The sequence below is a fragment of the Nanorana parkeri genome, unplaced genomic scaffold (genome assembly GCF_000935625.1).
Source record: "Nanorana parkeri isolate BGI_ZX_2015 unplaced genomic scaffold, ASM93562v1 scaffold1403, whole genome shotgun sequence".
Taxonomy (NCBI): Eukaryota; Metazoa; Chordata; class Amphibia; order Anura; family Dicroglossidae; genus Nanorana; species Nanorana parkeri.
The window spans coordinates 16,312-36,901 of record NW_017307671.1 but is presented as its reverse complement, the minus strand read 5'-3'; positions in this window follow the sequence as shown (position 1 = coordinate 36,901).

The window sequence follows — 20,590 nt, the reverse complement described above, 5'->3', positions numbered from 1 at the left end:
AAGAGGTAAGGTTAAGGTTGATCGTGTCAAATAGGGTGATTTAATATCGTGACTAGTCAATTCAACTTTGATGACTGAGTTCTGGACAATTGTTATACTCTACATTAATCAGGGAAGATTAGCAAACACAACCAAATTGCCCTTTTATGGTATGAATAGTTTACTGGGGTCTAAAGAAAGTGCCCCATACAAAGTATAACCTCAGTGGTCGGTGGCCATGGTTCAAGGTTAGGTGTTATATTAAATAACATGGTTTACTGTAGCACACCTTTTCACATTAGGCCATTTTAGGCGGTCGGCTAAGGCCTTGCAGTCATGGGGGCCTCCCAGCCTCTAGGGCAAAAGAGCCAGCTCTTCTTTACTGCCAGGCAGCTAATGGCCTCTATTAAAAGAAAAAAAAACAGTTACCAGTCCCAGATGTCACTCCAGCTTGCCTTTTTCCTAAAATCCCCTCTGTCCCCGGGCCCCCTGTTGAACTGACAGCAGAAGAGAGCGGACTATTTTCTCTCTTTCGGCTGCCGTGGAGGGATACCAGGATCCGCAGCAGCTGACAATTAAGTTATAGTTCTAGCCTTCACAGGGTGGATTGATATGCCTTCACCTCACCATTGCACCTGCCAGTTTAGAGAAAGAGAGAAGCTGCAAAATAAAGTAAGAAAAGCTTTAGTAATATAGTTTAAATAGCTGTTCTTTAATGTGATTTGCTGGCTGCCTGGCTGGGATGTAATCTTGTATAGGTACTGGAACTTTCTGGAAGATGGGTGTCTTGCGTCTTACAATGTTTTTTTTTGATGGACATAGTATTATAGTGGGGTTGCTGCTGTGGAAATGAATGTTAAAATAGCGCTGCTGCTGAATATAGCATTTGAACATTATACTAGTGTGTCATATTACAATGGTGTTTATGAGGGATGTAATATTTTAATGGACCGGCTGTTGGATGTTATATGCTAATAGTGTTGATGTAAAGGTGCCCACAAACCTTGCGATAATTGTACGATAATCGTGGGAAATCCCGTGATCGTACGATTATCGCAAGGTGTGTGGAAGGCGTGCGACCTCTGCTACTGTACGGTCCCACAACTTTTATCTTAGGAACATGTTCGAAAACCCTGCCGAGAATCGTACGATTGTCGGCGGGTGTGTGGCATGTTCGTAAGATAAATGCCACACGGGCTGGTGTGCGCAAGCGCACACTGCCAGCAGAGGCGTAACAACCGGGGGGGCTCCATAACTCTGGTTACGCCACTGACTGCCCGTTCAGCATTGCGGTCATCGGAAGCCCGCCCCTCAGCCGGGCGGGCTTGCGAATATCGCAAGTACGATCTGCCTGTCCAAGATGGGCAGATCGTACGTTTTTTTAATTATCTTACAACCATCGCAAGACAAAAGTCTTGAGATCGTTGTAAGATGTGTGCCCAGCATAAGCCTTGCTGAAAATAATATATACTTTGGTAGGGCAAGTTTTATCATATGTGTGATTTTACTGGAAAGAAAGGATTTTTTAACAAATGTACCAAATGAAATACTGAAAATTCATGGTGATGAATGGTGCATCATTATCATGTCTGAAGACAGAAGATATATTTTTAGGTGTGATTAAGGATTCCTGCATTAGCTGTCACCTGTTCAAGTTGTTGATATGGTGACAGCCACTGAATTTGAACGCTGGCACATGTGATACGATTACATGTGGTAGGAATTAATCACTCTTCCTGGATGCATCGATCATGTGTCTAGGGATAGTAATTGCTTTCTTCTTATTACATATGATAACATGCGTTGTGCCGGCATTCGAATCATTAACTTGAATGGGTGACAGCTGTTGCTTGCAGGTTAGGGATTCCTGCAGCAGGAAATCGCTCGTTTCTGACGCAGAAATCCCTAATCGCACCTAAATATAGGTGTATTAATAATACAATCAACAACATAGGACTACAAATCCCAGCAATACATTATATTGGGAATCCTGACACTTGCTGGCAGTTATTGCTGGGGATTGGCATTGTTGACCCTGACACTTGCTGGAGGCATCAGAAGCACCAGAGGCCAAAGTAAGAAGCCATGTTAAAAATTGTGTAATGCTTGTCATTCCCCTGACACTTGCTAAGGGTTGGTCTTGCTGGTCCTGACACTTGCTGGCAGTTATTGCTGGGGGTTGGCATTGTTGACCCTGATACTTACTGGAGTTTATTTATCGGGGATGTCATTGCAGGCCCTGACACTTTCTGGAATCACCAAAGGCACCAGAGTCACCAGAGGCTATAGTAAGAAGCCATGTTAAAAATTGTTCAATGCTTTTCATTGCCCTGACACTTGCTGAGGGTTGCCATTGCAGGCCCTGACACTTTCTTGAGTCACCAAAGGTACCAGGGGTACCAGAGTCACCAAAGGCACCAGAGGCTTTACATTGCTGGCCCTGATGCTTGCTGCCTGTTATTACTGGGGGTATGCACTGGAGGCCCTGAGGGGTCTGGAATTCCTATCGCCTAAAGCCCTGGACATGCAGTCCCGGGCTCTAGGTAGTTTTTCTCTACATTTAGCCCTGCTTCGGGCAAGCAGAGCTAAATGTAGAGGGGGAGCTGTTTTGTACAGGTGATCTTGAGCGGTTGTACATCTGATCACTTGTAAGCAGCCCGATTGTCACTGCGCTGCTCCACCCTCCCTGGTCCGTCCTTCCCCGCCGCTGCCTCTCTGCCCTCCGCCTCTGTCATCGCCCTTCCCCTCTGTCACCGCCCTCAACTTCTCTCCCTGACCCCCTGCCCTCCAGCCTCTGTCACTGCCCTCCGCCTCTGTAAGGTACTTACCAGAAAGCTACCCTGGGGTCATGCGCGTCTGATCCACTACCGACTTTGCACTTCTACATGGCAACTGGCTTCCTTGTGTTCGATCCTGGCTTGTGACCCCGACTACTCTGTGTTTCTCGATTTGGCACCTTATCCTTGCAAGTGTTCCGCTGTTAATGACCCTGATCTGTGACCTCAACTACGCTCCTGATTCACCTGTGGGGATGACATCCACTGGGCTTTCCTGCTTGGACACTGTACTGTGTCTCTTTAAGTTGGCTCCAGCCCATTACTCAACGCTGCTGCCCAGCCTGTGGCCCAGTCCCTGCCATTACCGCTGAGATCAACGCACTCAAATCCAGAAGCAGTGTTTACCAACGCAGCGGCACTCGTGCGCCTGAGTCCCCACTCCTCCTGTTATCATCTCCAGGGGAGTTGGACTAGTGGTGAAAGGGTAGCCCTCTGGTCAGCTCAGTCTACACCCAGGTATGTGACAGCCTCTATCCCCATCCGCTGCCTCTCTCCCCACCAACCATCTGTCGACGCTCTCCACCTCTCTCCCTGCCCACTGCCTCCCTCCCCGCTGTGGTTTTTGGGGTCCCCCGCTCTTCTGGGGAACACGGGACCACAGCAAATCACATAAGGATGGAGAGCAGGGAGCAGAGCAGAGAATGTCCATTGTCTGCTCTGTGTAAGCACTGACACAGGAACTCGGAACCTTCCTGTCGCAGGAGTTCCAGCACAGTACTGTGCTAGAACTCCTGTATTAGAGGTGACAGGTTCAATAAAGAGTTAGTCCATGAGCCCATCGCACCCCTGACAGCTTTTCTACACGTAAAATAGATGGGTGCTGTGGTGGCACAGAGCGTAACTAAAAGTTAATCTCAAATTAAGTACGTAACAGTTCATAAGAAGAACCCTCTAGACTAAATAACTGCTGTCAACATTACACATGATTCTGTATGATAGCAAGGTTACCACACAGCAAGGGCCACTCAGTATTGGTTGTAGAGGGCACCAGGGGTTTATAGTCCAACATACATGTAAGCTCAGGATATGATAGCAACGTTACCACAACAGCAAGAAGGCACTCTGCATTGTTTGTAGAGGGCAGCAGGGATTTGTAGTCCACCATACATGCAAGTACAGGGTATGATAGCAAGGTTACCACATAAGCATAGGAGCACTGCATAGTGTGTAGGCCATGCAGCTTAAACAACCACTATGGATTATACAGGTAGAATAGTCATAGAAATTGTAGCTCACTAGGCAAGTGGATACATTGATATGCTTACAAGACTGTATTTAAATAGCAACAAGCAATAGTTCACTGAGTAGAACTCTGAGGTACTTGCGGTTAAAGAAGCACGGATCACAGCAGCGAGGATTCTGGAGACAGAGGGTTGCGGTGGTGGAGACAGGGTCTCATCTCCCCTGCAAGGGAGCCTGGAGAGGTGCAGAGGCAGGAGCAACGGAAGGCAGGTGAAATCCCCACAAGGGGATCGTTTTGAGTCGGCACTCTCAGTGGGGTAGTCCGAAACGTCCAGGCAGACGGCAGAGGGTGATTGTTCAGCGCTCACCAAACAATTAATATGACGCCGAACAATCGTAAACCCAGCGGCTTTAAATCGACAGCTGGCGTGCGGGGGGGAGGAGCGGCACGACGCGGCATGCGTGCACTGCTACGAAGAGCGGCGCTAGATCCTCCCGAGGTAAGTCTATTACAACGGGTATACCCTATGTGGGGGTGTGAAGGCACAAAAACAATAAATAAAGAAAAGGGAAAAAACAGAACCAACTTTGCAGTGGGAGATGCTTGGCCTGGTCCCCCAGGTCTATCGAAAAACCACTGAGGAGGCACAGTGATCGACAGAATATCAGAAAGCACTATAAGAAGATTAGGATTAGAATAATATAATCATTAAAAATACGATGATCGGTAAGCGGCAACCTTGCGGAAGCAGATTCGTGATCATAAATACATAAGACTAACTCAGCATATCTATAAACAATAGGATCTAATACTACGGGATCCAATTAAAAGTATTAACCGAATGTAGCGCTACCCCCACAGGAGCCGCTGGTTGTAACGGGTCTTTCTGTCCCCCCGCACAAATGTTCTGCCCAATGGTGGATCCACAGCACATCAACACACCTTAAATGAGTTTTGTAAAGAATTTAATGGCTGACCCATGCAGTATAATACTAATAATGGTTAACCAGTAACATACAATGCATTAAATGACATCTAAGGCACTCTGACAGTCAGTAACCGCGGCTATCATTTACCTATCCGGAAACCAATAATGCCAGACTGTCTCAGAGATAAGTCTGGAGACAGAGAAGTTCAGCAACAATATCTCCCCTAGGAAGTGTAACACCATCTCTAGACTAATGGCCAGTAGTTTTGTCCTAGGCTAGCCAACGTTGGGGCCCATACTGTGTAGCAGAGGTGTAAAAGTACACAGTCACATTGGCCATGAGGCCTCTCACCACTCCCAGGGTTATCTTGGAATCGATGATGTCTTTCAGCAATAGATGGCAGTCCCTCTTTTGTCAGAACGTCACTTCGGAGGAAGAAGAAGTCGTCTATGGCCTCCTGTAACACATCACAGCTCGTCTAGGGTCATCAGGAACACATCACCGCTCATCTAGGGTCATCAGGAACACATCACCGCTTGTCTAGGGTCATCTAGGGTCTCAGACACGATCACCGCCGGCTGCGTCCGCTTCTGCTCCCTCAGCTGGGCTGACTGGGTCACTCCAGTGGCTGGATCGGCCGCACGTCTAGGCCGCGATGCTTCCATCTATGACGCGTCCCTTGGCCTCTGTGTAGGCACTCAATTACCGTCTCCTTAGGTGCGCAGCCGAACGATAGTCCTTTCACACTCCGGTACAGAGCCTGTGTGTCCCTACCAGACAAAGGTGACCACACAGCCCTGTTGCAGGCAGCCTTTGCTCACACAGTCTCCCGGACCTCCACACACTTCTGATCCTGGTCCTAGACTAGCGCGCTCAGCAATTACAGTTCCTAGTCCCCTTTCTTCCTCTCGCATAGCATTCTGGGAGTTGCAGTTCTCAAGCTCCTTTCAGCAATGTATCCATATCTGTTCTGCTCTGCACTGCAATCCCCATAAGTCTCCGCCTCTTATCACACACAGATGCAATTAACTGTTTGCAGTCAGAACCATAGTTCTCTACAGTAGCACATATATACATTAATATAGGGGCTACACGAACATAACATATAAAACCACACAGGTTAAGGAAGGGTGTTCACAAACTTCTTTTAAACCTGTTCAAGTGAACGAAGCATAGGATGAGACAAGGCATAAAGCAGTCATGTTGTACCCAGAATGAACTCGTGGCTTAGAGTTCCATGAAGGAGAGGTAAGCAGTAGGAACAAGTCCATTTTGAAAAAGTCCATGAGGGACGAAACGTCAAGGAAATTCTTCTCCTACACATCGGATGACCTTTTAGGCTGAGTGCCCTTCACACTCAATTGCTTTTAAATATCCACAATCCTGTAAGTGTGAAATTTTTTTTGCGTTTAAATAAACCCATTGAAATAATACACTTATGATTCTCCTTTTCTTTTTTCTTCCTTTGTTTCCCATTCATTACAATATTTGTTCGGTCCCGTGTCCAACTACACTGGGTGGGTTGGCTCAGCCGCTGTAGCGGTGAAGGACGGGTTAATCGGAGGAGAAAAAAAAAGAAAAGGATTAACTCGTTAAAAGATAACGGGTTAGTAGTGGTCAACTTAAGGATCCGGACAAGCCAGTTGATTGCATGAAAAATAATTTTATTGAGAAGGACATATAAGACAGCACATTTAACTTACTTCACTACCATTAAAACCTTGTAAAATGCAGACAATCATAAATTAGATGTGGATCGATCCTCATTTGCACTTAACATTGATTTCACCATGGGGGGTAATGACCGATGTAGGTATTACCTCGGTCTTTATCCCTACGTGAGATAACCCATATGTGTACCAACTTGCATGAGCTGCATGGACTGGGGGGGTATCCCAAAGGTAGGGGAATCAAAGGACGAATTTACTTATGATTTCAATATGTGAGTAGAACGAGGGAATTTGAACAGATCGGTGATTGTAACCCTGGCTTCCTCCGCTTGTTATGGGATAATGTCATATGATCAGACGATAGTGCTTGTTGATTAGATGATTCCTGTATAGCAATCCTCTAATACGGAGGAATGTATGTTCCCTTTGCTTTCAATTTATTTTCCTTCTATCTATTATTTTTCATTAGAGTTTTCCTTTGATTTGATGTTTGGATGTAGGATAGAATCTTCCTTTGATTTGATATTAAATGCCGTTGGCTTCAATCTAGCCGTATGTGCAATTGACCCCTTCCTGTTCATCAGCCATGAAATACCATAATGGGGACGGTAAAGTGCAATCGAGTTTTGTGCTAGAAACGGAGGGGGGAGGGGGAGTTTTCTCTCATGGACAGACTATCACTGGACTATCTTCAATATATCGCCTGACTTCATTCTTCTCTTTCTCAATAGTGTTGAATTTAGAGTGTAGATAGTGTAAGACTTTACTTCAGAGTGACATTCAGATAGTGTCCTTAGCGAACATAATCACGGGTCCTTAGCGAACATAAACATGAAACTTTTGGTCACTCACGTTACTGAAGTTTTCTTATAGTCCGGGCGGTTTGAGGATTTTTTCCTGTATGGTCCAGTAGTCCATTTAAGTGTGTGTACGTCTCGCTATTTCCTCCAGGAGGTGATTGTTGCAATCTGATCCCCAATAATGGATTTGAGGGGTATTCCCACTTAATGGATCTTTGGATAGCTTCCTGGACGTTCTAGGTGTAGTTTGTCCGTCGCTGAGAACCCCAAATCCCAATTGAAAATTTAGCAGAGTTCCCTGGCATCAGGATTGTATATCCACTCGTGGCATGATGACTATGCGTCTGATCTCTGTCTGTCTATCGACGCGTTTCGCCCCTCCTACTATGCGGGGCTTCGTCAGGACATACTCTGAGGTCAGGAGAGCTGTTTCTTAAACAGTTGGGTTACGCCTCTTTCTTCCTTTTCATTAATTAATTTAGATTTTAGAGGATAGTTCCCCTTCCTTCAGGTAAAACCGTTTGTTGGTTTCATTAGACAGCACATGAATAAAATTTGCATATATAAAGAATGTTTCCCACACAGCCGTGTTTACATATACATTTTTTTTCCCCTCTTTTTTTGACGATATGTAGATACTCTTCAGGGCAACTTAACCCCGTATATGTGGATTGATTTCGAGAGGGTGTGGATCTATTGATATATTAAGCTGAACAGACTATCTTATAAAAAGACATTAAGGTTGCATTCGTTGTTTAACCCTATAGGTAACATCGTATTTAGTCGATAGATCCACATCTTCTCCCGCTGTTGAAGGATCTTATCAAAATCTCCTCTGCGGGGGGAAATGTTTAATGCATAAATGACTTTAACTGTAAGTCCATCCGGGACCCCCTTTATGGTGTTCCAAAAAGTGTTGGGCTAGGGGACTGTCTGTGTCTCTTTTCTTAATATCATTTAGTTGTTCACCTATTCTTACTTTTAGTTGTCTTTTAGTCTTGCCCACGTAGAATTTCTGGCATGGGCCTTCAATTAAGTATATAACCTTGCTTGAATTGCAGTTATTGAAACTTACTATATTAAAGGATTTTGTGCTCTCCGAGTTTCTAAAGGTTTTTGTTTTGTCTATGTACGGGCAAAACAGGGAAACATGCCTTTGTTCAAAGGCATGTACCCCTGTGAGGGCTGTCAGATTTGCCCGTTAGTTCAGTATAGCCATCACTGTGGAACAGAAATCAGTGCCACTCGTAGCCTCAGGAATCCCTTTGAAACGCAGGTTGTTTCGCCTATTTCTGTTCTCCGCGTCGTTGTAGGGTCCAGTGAAGGTTTTTTGGGTATTGGGGTGACTAGTGCATGTTTGAGTGGGGTAGGAAAGATTCCAGTAGAGAGGGAAAGATTGAAAATGTGGGTAAGAGAGTCTAGGATAGAGCAAGAGGGTGACCAAAGTAGTTTTGAGGGAACAGGGTCCAGGGGGCAAGTGGTGAGGTGGGTGTCAGAGAGAAGCTTAGTAACCTCCTCTGTAGTGACAGGGTCAAAAGAGGAAAGTAACAAGTGTGATGGAGGATCAGGTACTATAATAAAAGGAGCAGTTGATTGGACAGTGGCGATCTGATCTCGAATGGTATCTATTTTGTTTTTGAAATGAATGGCAATGTCCTGGGCAGTGAGTGAGTTAGTGGGTGGTGGTGGTGGAGGACATAGTAGAGACTTGAAGGTAGAAAAGAGTTGACGAGGTCTGGATGAGAGTGTGTTAATGAGAGTGACAAAATAAGTTTGTTTGGCAGCACGGAGGGAGGAGTTATATTTTATCAGGGCAGCTTTAGACAGGGTAAAGTCTTGCAGAGTCTCCAAAACAGGTCTGCCTTGGTCTTTAAAATTGCTTAGTACTCCGGATGCCACCCCCCTTCAGCCTGCCAAGACCAGGTACCTAGGCACAAGGCAGACCTGTTTTGGGTTGTTGGGGGAAATCATGGGGAAATTAGAGCTTTTTGGGGTTTACTTGACATACTGTTGCACCTGGTGTCGGACCTACTATTGATGCATAATCCGGAACTCAGGATATACATGAGAAAAGGCTGCTAATTCAGTCATGTGCATGCATTTACATCATCACAGCACCTCTCCACCTCTCCAACAATACAACAAGAACATGTACAAAGGTGTGGACGGCCCTTTTAACAGATAATTGGAGTTGGACATTCATGTCCCTTCGTTCATTCAGACGAAATCATACATACCTGTTGTTGAGCATGGGATTGTAATATATGGACCAATCTCAGGACGGTGTCATATAGACGAATCAACGATACTTCTTTCAATCTTGCTTTTGCAGGGGTACAGGCCTTCCCATTGCAGACTAGGATGGAATGCACTGATCAGTTATTTGTGGGTGAGAGGGGCTTGGTGCCTCCTTGCTTAACATGGGTCATGTGTAGGGATGGGCTGCATGTTCCAACGCGAGTTCAACTCGAACATCGCTAGTTCGTGTGTTCGCTATTATTCTATAATCGATATTATGATACAGGCTAGAAATGAATTTAATTAATAACACATGAACTTTTATATCACTTGGATTTTTTTTGTCTTAGCTGTACTCTTGTTCAGACTAACAACCCTTGAAATTGAATAAGCTCTTTGGGGCATATTTATACAGCAGTGCATGTAATTCACCAAACATTCACTGCAGGTGAAGCTTCCTGGTGCATGTGTTTTATATTTGTTGCTTCTGATGAGTGTTGCTCCCCACAGTTTAGGCAGGATATGCACTTCTTATTATTTTTATGATGAGCTATTAAAGCTGAACTGCAGGCAAATAATTAAAACATTTTTAATTTAGTTTTATATGAATTAAATAATAATTGTATTTTTAAATACTGACAATTATTTGCCTTATTTTCTGTGTTTATTTTAGCTTCCTAATCCGATGCACACCAGAACTCAGACTCCAAGAGGGAAGGTTAGCATTATTTTCCAATCAGACTCCATCAATCTTACATGTTTACAGACACGGGACGCTTTGTTAAAGGCCACTGATGCATTCACATCATCTGCATTGGAATATGTTTCTCAGCACATTCCAAATGCATATATAGCCACAAAATAATGATTTTCAGTTAGTCCAGTTCACACCGATGCTATATGTAAAAAGTACAGCAGGTTGCAGTTTATGCAGCACAGCAAGTTTCAATGTGTTGCAAGTCAAAAGAGCAGACGTTTCATTTTTCCCTCCTCTGATGACCCGTTGCCCCCTTGATATTTCCTGTGTAGTGTTGTAGAGTGGAGAGAATACAGCAGAACATGAAAAAATGGACAGCACAGCTGGGTGGATGGATTCATTATTCCAGCAATACAACAGAACTTTCTGTGATGGGCACAGTCTCACATCCCACCACTTCCACCAATATGTGATGGTAGCAGTCTCAAATCCCACTGCTGCCATCAGAATGAAAAGCTCATTTAGATAAATTGGATGCAGAAATGCACTTGGAAGAGGATAAAGGTGCCCATATACGTACGATTCTCGGCGGGTTATTGGCCTGCTTGTTCGACAACTGCCGAGCGGGCCGGCGTGCGCACACTGCCCGTTTGCAGTGATCGGAAGCCCGCCCCTCACTGCGGTCATCGGAAGCGAGGCGGGCTTTCAATGATCGCAAGTACGATCTGCCTGTCCAAGATGGGCAGATCGTACGAGCTTTTAATAAGCTTACGGCCATCGCAAGACAAAAGTCTTGCGATGGTCGTAAGGTGTATGGGCACCTTAATAGAATCAAAATCTTTCTTACCAGATGGTCGCCGTTTATAAAATATGCCTTTACATCTTCTGAACGAGAAAATGTTTTGTCTCCCTTCCAATTTAATGTTTCCTTTTATTCTGACAAGTCTAGGAGTTCTGTAATGAGTACGTTCTCTAGTGGTCTTTGATAGGTGGCCATGGGGACAAGTCGCCTCTCTCTATGTTTCACTATAATAAAGTGGTGAAAGCTCTTAATTGTTATTTGATTTTCTACTTAATTTCACTGAGACCACACTGTGGAGCCTCACTGTAGCACCTGCACATATTTTTGCTACAAGCTAGTTTACTATGTATGGGATGTGTTTTTGTTTATGTTCTAGATATTGTTTTTCTACCAAAGCTTTGTATATTTATAGTGCCTTTCAAGAATACTTTTCCATCATTGCATGCTCTGTACTATATTGTGTGCACTTTTATGTCTAAAATCTTGTTTTACTTGAATAATAATATGTTTTTAAAAAAAATGAAAAGTTAAATCTAATAAGCTTTTATCCCAGTGCCCCTCCAAGGCCCAATCATTGCGATACCGCCAGCTCCCTATTATTACCATCATGCTCACCAACAGCCATATCCTCCTCTTCCTATTCCACCATCACTGACAATGCATCCTTAGTCATCTTCCTACGAGGCTCCCCTCCACCTTCTACCTTTTGAGAGTTGTCAAAATTTGACCACCCCTTTTAAAAGGACTATTGATAAAAATATACAAGGAAGATCGAACACCACCAACTTCTGCCTAATCATTCCTTTTTGTGGAATAAAATGAAAAGTTTAGCCTTGGCATGCTATACATTTTATTTTATGTTTGTTGCCAGAAGGCAAATAAAGGTATATGATTTTGAGTACCTCTGTCTTTTCTTACAATTGTCACAATTTGTTTCTGCATTGAAAAGCTTCTCCTAAGATTGGCACATTTTTCACCTGAGACTAAATTTAAACAATGTATGAATCTTGAATAAAAGTTGTGTGAATAAAATTAAAAGATGCAGTACCTTCCATCCACATTTTTAACACTCTCCTTTACTATTCATTACACCATTAACGCAATTCACTATAGGCCAAAATCTCCATGGCACAATTTAAAATGACTGCAATGCATTTTGGAACATTAGACACATGTAAAGAATGCAGCCATATATTACAAAGATCACATTACCCTTCATTTGACATCTGGGTGTTTAAAAAAAAAAAAAAAAAAAGAAACTTGAGATGAGATTGAAGGTTATTGTACAGGGTCCAAAATTGCCCTTTTACTTTGCCAATGCACATTTGTTAATTTGCGCTAGATACGTGCGTTATGGTGTGAAAGGGCCCTAAAAGAGGAAAAGGAGAGGTGTGACCTCATTGGTGGTAATACTACTTCAATGTCTAAACAGCATGCTGAAGGGAGAAAGGTGACAAAACTGTATATCTTGAACTACAGGCAGATAGAAAAGACACAAATGAATGATTCTCTATAATCATAAATACATCCCTAAATGTATTTTTGCAAGCAGTGTAACTACCTGAATTTGTACAGTTGTACAATGTTGCGTTCCATTCCATTGCTTTTTAATTTGCATTTCCCGAGTGCACAAACTTCAAAGTATTTTTTTTTGTTCTTGCATACTGTTCTGTTGTGTTGCGTTGACATCCATTTTTAATGCGTTGCGTTACATTGCACTAGCAAAAAGTAGCGCATGCTCTACATTTTTTTCAGTGCACTGCAATGTAACACAATGCAACAAGGCAGTGTGAACTGGTCCCATTCACACCTATACATTTTTCAGGTTACCTTCCGTTGGCATCTGTTGACATCCATTGAAGATTTGGTGTGCATGGGGCCTAAAGCTGAACTTAAGGTAAACATCTACATACATGCATTAAATACTTAAAGGGGAGCTTTTTGTACTTCCCAAAAGGTTTATATTTCTTTCCATTTAGTTCTGAGATATACTCAGCTCTGCCCCTAAAACATGGCCTTGTCTTGCAAGGGAGGACACTTATTTCTCTGTTGCAGGTCATCGACACTTACTGATTTCCTGCATGGAGCTTTATCAAAGGTATGTGGAGAGAAACATGTTAGTTTGATTAGTGGCTGTTCTGTCCTATGCGGTGGTACAATTGCCGGCTTGATAAACTCTGTGATGCCGGACTATTTCACATCATGTATGGACTTATAGATATACAGTACATGTAAATGCTATTGGGGGAACTACCTCAGCAGCAAAGTGGAGGTGACCTATTATCCTGGATTACAGCATGCATTCTTTGGAACTTTAAGACGCACATGATTTTGTGTGAGATCTTTTCACCTTCTATTGTTTATCTTTGTGTGGGAGACAATATATGAGGATTTTTACATCATAAAGCATCTTGCTCATTTGTCCCAGGTGTACAGCAGGGAACGTGGTAGAGCCCCCCCCCCAAGATGTACAGCCTCTCTACAAAAAAGACTGTGTCTATACAAAGATGGAAGTGATGGCCACTGCATTTCAGTGGATTGTGTACAGCTGAGGATTAAGCTTCCATGTATGCATGATTACAGTATAACATAATACTACAATTATATGGATTTTACCTCTGCACCTTATATTATAAGTGAGTCTTTTCACTACGGGCATCAATTCAGAGACATGTTTTCTTCTGAGTACCGGCATTTCATATAAGCGGACTTTATATAACATTATATGCATTTTTACACTTTAATCATGATACCGGACATTGCCCCCACAATGACATTTAGTAGGGTTTTTACTTTGTTTTTATCAAGGTTTTTTGTCCGGGGGCGCATATAGGGTTTTTGTTATTGTGTATTTTGAAGTATAACAAAATTGCGATCTTATACTATTTATAGATATTTGTGTGTAGATTTTGGGTCTAATAAATTTGTGGACACTTTCAATACCTACTCTTAAGTAGGTATTGTTTACCTTTGTAATTTACTTGGGGAAGTTTGCTACTATCGTTATCAGAATTTTATTGTTCATTCATTTATTCTCTTGTAATTCTTGCTATATTGGTGGATGGAGCAGGAAGTGGGGACCATGACCTTCTATTGGCACTCGTGTCCAGTTATTTATCAATAGTTTAAAATATTATTTTTCTCTTTTTTTCTATATCTTTTTTTTTCTGCCTTTCAATACAGTTATGCCAGTCAGTATTTCTGTACTTATAACTTCTATAATCTCTTAAGGAAGATACATGGTACTATTAATGTATTGCTATTCTTTCTTTCTAAATTAAGGCTTAATTAATTCTTAATTATGTGTTACTCTCTATATGAGTACTTTTCTTACTTTTCATTTACTTCCTCTTTGTTACCTTTGATTCACTTCCTTTTCCTCTTTCTATATATGTTCCCTTCCTATAAGTAATACTTTTACTGTGCCTCTAATTACCTCCTTCTAGACAGCTACCTCTTTCTTGTATTTTTCTTATTTGGTATTTAAAGAGACCCTGTCACCACATCCTACCCTTTGAGCTAAATAAATGTAGGCAATCTGTAGTAGATGTACCTACCCTAGCTCTCTTTACTGGAGCCATTTGTGCTTACTAAGCAGTTATCAGCCCCCAGTTATGACACACAATTGACTCCTTTCAGGAGTGTGAGACTGTAAGACCAACAGCAACTGTTGTTCCATCACTGAGCTTACATCATCACAGTGTTTGTCATAAAAGCCGCTGCATATTAAAGAAGAACTCCAGGATTGTGAAAAATTAACCCTTGCAGTGAGACTACCCTCACACTGCAAGGATTCACTGCTCGTTTTTCTCTAGAGGTGAATATAAAGAAGATATACTCACCCGATTCACGGTCCTACGGCAGTCATTGCTCACCTCTCATCCCCCCTCTGATCCGGCTTTGGTATGTCCCTCAGCATCTTCACGTCTAAGGGCTGTTTCACACCTGCATTGAAAATTTACAGCACGATCAACGCTTATTAACGCGCCTATAGCGTTAACAAGGCATTAGCCAGGCATTTGCAAGGCGTTAGGGAGGCATCAAAAACGCTTGTAAAATGCCCTGCTTCAAAAAATAATGATAAATTGATAAAATAATTATTAAAAATTAAAAAGAAAATAAACAAACGAAAAACTTTCCAACCACATCTGAAGGGTCTGGTATGAATCGGCAGGGGGACCCCACACACGTTTTTGTTTTAACTATTTAACTTGGTGTGCCTCCTAATTCAAAAACGTCTGTGAAATGCTTGTTTAATGTCTTGTCAACGCTCTACAGAGCGTTGAATGAGCATTTCAAAGGCAATTCAATAGACTTGTATGGAGGCATTATTCCAGAGGCAATGCCTCCAGAACGCGACATGCAATCTATTTATTTTGCCGCAACGTGACGCAACGCTGACGACCATGTGTGAACTGACTTATTGGGCGGTGCTATTGTTTTATCACACATGGATGTTAATAGATGGCAGAGAGGCGTTAAAAACGCTTCTCCAACGCCTGGTTTTGCTGCATGCGTGAAAGAGCCCTAATGGACCTACACTAGACGTGATGATTAGACAGGTTCTTACACTGCTGAACGCAGGAGAGAAGAAGCTGCAGGGACCAGTCTAGCAGCCAGGTGTGACCGAGGATTGGATGAGAATTTCTTCTTTATTTTCGCCCTCTAGACAAAACGAGCAGTTAACCCTTGCAGTGCAAGGGGAGCCCCACTGCAAGGGTTAATTTTTAAAAATCCTGGAGTTCCGCTTTAAACAATGACAGTGGGCTTACTAAGCAGCAACTTTCACTGACTATCAGCAGCCCAGAAATTTGACACTTGCAGAAGTGTTGATTTTTCTTTCAAAATGGGTGCACTAAAATCATTTTCTTGAGAGAGAGAGTGCATACACATCTATTACACAGTGCCTACATGTGTGTTGTTTTTCTCCATAGGCTGTATATACACTGTTGTGCTGTGTTAGCGTACACATGTTATGCTGCATGGTAAAAAGAATGGGCTGCCCTAATGAAAACACTATTTTTTGTAAAACAGTACATTACAATGTACAGTGTGGTAGTGGGTTGCTATTCATTGTGGTGCGCTGCTACTCACTTCTGTTGGCAAGGTGCATTGGTGTGCATTTAAATATAAACTTACTAATGATCTACTAAATGCTAAAACCAATGGCCACTACTCTGTACTCATACTTTTAGATCTTTCTGCAGCCTTTGACACAGTTGACCACCCTCGTCTCCTTAATAAACTCCAATCCCTTGGCCTCCAAGAGTCTGCTCTCTCATGGTTCACCTCCTACCTATCTCAGCGCACCTTCAGTGTCACCTACAATTCTATCTCCTCCTCTCCTCTTCCTCTGTCTGTGGGGGTCCCCCAGGGGTCTGTCCCTGTGCCCCTTCTATTCTCCATATACACTTCTTCCCTGGGTCAGTTGATAGCCTCCCATGGCTTCCAATACCATCTTTATGCTGATGACACCCAAATCTATCGCTCCACTCCTCAGCTCACCCCCTCTGTCTTTACATATCTCTAATCTACTTACTGACATCTTAGCATGGATGTCACACCACTACCTCAAACTCAGTCTGTCAAAAACTGAGCTTATAATATTCCCTCCTCTCCGTGTTCACTCCCCCGACTTCTCCATCACAATCAACAACACTACAATCAACTCCTCCCATCAAGCCAGGGTACTCAGTGTTATCCTTGACTCTGAGCTCTCCTTTCAGCCCCACATCCAATCACTATCTAAATCTTGCCGACTCAAGCTCCGTAACATTTCCTAAATACGCCCCTTTTCAATTCCAAAGTATTTTATTGGTTTTACATAGCGTGGCTGAGATAACAACATTTCAAATCAAACGGACACAAATAATATACAGTCAAGAAGCAGAGTCCAGGCATTGTGTGGTAACCTCATTCTTTGATAATAATGTCCCTTTTTAACAAACGAAACCACCAAGCTTTTAATTCACTCCCTTGTAATCTCTCGCCTCGACTACTGTCATTCCCTCCTTGTTGGCCTACCACTAAGCAGGCTATCCCCCCTTCAGTCTATCATGAATCCTGCTGCCAGACTCATCCACCTTACCAACCATTCAGTTTCTGCCACCCCTCTCTGCCAATCCCTCCACTGGCTCCCAATTGCCCCCAAATAAAATTCAAAATACTAACAACAACATACAAAGCCATCTACAACTCCGCCCCAACCTACATCATCCACCTCATCTCAAAATATCACCCAAACCATTCTCTCCACTCCTCTCAAGACCTCCTGCTCTCTAATTACCTCCTCCCATGCTCGCCTCTAGAGTGTCTCCCATCCTCTGGAACTCCTTACCCCAATCTGTCCGCCTATCTCCAACGCTGCCCACCTTTAGGCGATCCTTCAGAAAACTCACCTCTTCAGGGAAGCCTATCCCATCTCAACATAACTGCCCTTTTACTTCTTCCATTAACTCAATCTAAACATGTATTACCTTTTGTATCACTTGCCCCTCCTACTAGATTGTAAGCTCTCACGAGCAGGGCCCTCCTGCCTCCTGTACTGAAATTGTATTGTAAATTGTATTGTAACTGTACTGTCTCCCCCATTTTGTAAAGCGCTGTTCAAACTGTTGGCGCTATAACATGTATTCCGTGTTTGTGTGTGTTACAGTGGTAATACGCATTAGTGCAGCGTAATTGTGTAAACACAGTCTTAAAGTAGAACTAAATGCTTACAAAAATGCTTAGTTTTGTAAAACAATGTAATTAAAATAGGTGTACACTATGTTCTTGTTGAAAAATAATTTTTTTCTGTTACTTTGTTCAGGTGTTTTTCCCCTGCATCCTGCATTGTACACACGTAGTCTATATGATCTTTCTGTAGAAAGATACTTTGTTGTTTCATCAGGTAAAATTGCTTCAAATTGTAAAATGCAAATAGTAAAGCAGAAGACGTGAATACAAGTTGTGTCTTAAATCTAGTGGGTTAGATATGTGAATATATAGTGGGTTAGATATGTGGAGGAAGTGAAAATATTTTCTCATCCTCAGTTTGAAAATATACAGTATACTCCCACAACAGATAAGTCATTGGAAGTTGATATAAGGCCATCTATTGAACAATTATTATCAATTGATTTTTGTATTTATTACCACATTATAGAAATCTATTGTGAAGTAGCAAAATTAGAGTTTCCAGCTATATGAAACAGGCAGTCGGTAAATAAAATGCTTTTTTGGACCTTTTTTTGCCCTTTTTTGCTTCTCAGTGTGCACAGTTGCAAGCATTTTCACTCTATAACAGGGCATACCTGCACAAGGACCTTCATGGCAGGATTACCAGATTTTTTTCAAAATGAAAGCTGCAGTTTAAAAAATATTTTAAAAATATTGAAAATTGCTTTTAAAATTACTTTTATACGTTGAAGCTTTTATGAGATTTTAGTGATTAGGTTTACATGTACTTTAACCTTTCCCTACTGTTTTGGCTGGTTAGGATTTAATACCTAATTCACCTCATTTGTCTACAAAAAGTAAGGAAACTAATTTGTTACAGGTTTTTCTTACTATTGCATAGTTTACATTGTAGGGTAAAGCAATCTGAAATAATATGCAATTTGTGGGCTTGCAAGATAAAATGTTTGGCTGCTGGCCAACGCCTGCATTACATGTTGGCCTTGAAGAGTTGTTGTTGCTTTCATTAAAAGTCATAGCTCAAGGTTTATTATAGCAATTATGGAGTTCGTGCACCATGATAACACAATCGATTTCCAAACAAACAATAGTTTTGACCCAATATCGCATCATCTCATGACCTATAAAATGTCAGATAATGCTGAAATACAAACTGTCTAGTAATCATGCAAATGTATGCTTAATTTGGAATGGTAAAACTTTGCATATTAATTTGTTTCTCTTAAAGGGAGATTCAACTTTTAATTCTATTTCAATATTCTTCCATCTACATTTTCCAGAAAAAAACTTTACTATATAATTATTGTACTTTGCATGTATTGTCCTACCTTTTTTATATGTATGTATGTATAAAAGTAGTATAAAGGAAAGGGCACACACCATATTTCCTTCACACGAAGTATAACAAAGTTAAATACACATTTAAACAAAAGGAAAAAAAGCTACTCCAAACAATTGCCCTCCATTCATAGATGTATTGTATTTGCAAAAAAATATCATATGGAAAGTAAAAAGTTAAATTATTTTTCCTGTGCTGGACCTCTGCTTTTGTAAAGGAAACCTGTTCCCCCTAAGATTTGATAGCCCTGTTGTGAGAAACATCAGGCTACAGCTAAAACAAATAAAGAAAAAGATAATCTGTGCACATGGGATTCTTGGAGATTTCCATGGTTCGGTACTCATGCTGTCCTTGATTTTAGCTTATTCATTTTACAAGAAACATCACAATATTAAATGTCCAATCAGAGTATGGATTCTGATATGAACAAAAATACAATAAACATGACTATAATAATGGTGAAAAGAAGATGTATTCGTTATATAAATTAGATATTATTTTAAAAAAAATGTGAGGGGTAAATCTAGTAACAATTAACCAGGAATTTTGTAAAATATGTCCTTTAGTGTGTATAGGAAACATTGTATACTTCAGAGACACTTTATGTGCTGACCGTGAGTCTTTGTGTTTGTATGTAACAAGAATATCTTCAATAACCTTGTTGTCAAAGTTTAAAGTTTTTCTGGTCTCCTGTCATTGCCTCTGTATGTCTACTGACCCTTCCACTACAGACCCCCTGCAGACCTGCTCAGTAGCTAAGGTTTGCCTTATAAACAGGGTGGATAGCAGTCCATTATTTTGTGGACAGCCTGAAAAAATAAAAAGTATATACCCATCTCTATGATGTCTGTTACTAATACAGCAGTTTTTTTTATATCCGTATGTAGTTCATGAATCGGCATATTCTCAAGTGCATAATTAGGATGTGTGAATACAAACATTTTGTGCCACAAGGCAGAATTATAAGAAAAAATTGGGGAAATTTAGGCAAAAGCAGAATCGGCAATTATGTTCAGTAAAATTTGCCAATCATCTCTAGTCCTGACCATTGCACCTTATTAAGTTATAAAGTCATGACATTTTTACTGTACATGCTATGTTGTGCATTACACAGTCTTGACCCATGCCCTGCATATGCTGTGTTGTACATTATGCAGTCCGGACTGCCGCATTGTATATACTATGTTGTACTTAACATAGCCCTTACTATTGCACCCCACACACTGTCATACACTACATAGCCCTGATCACTGTACTCTATACACTATGTTGTACATTTTATAGTCCTGACTGCTGCAGTAGTAATCATCAAAATAAAATTTAAAAAACAATAATGAACAGAAAAACACATTTGGAAGAATGCTGCTCAGGGCTGGATTTACTATCTCTGCTGCCCCAAGGCTGGGTTCCTCTATGCCCCCCCTCTACCCGCCAACCC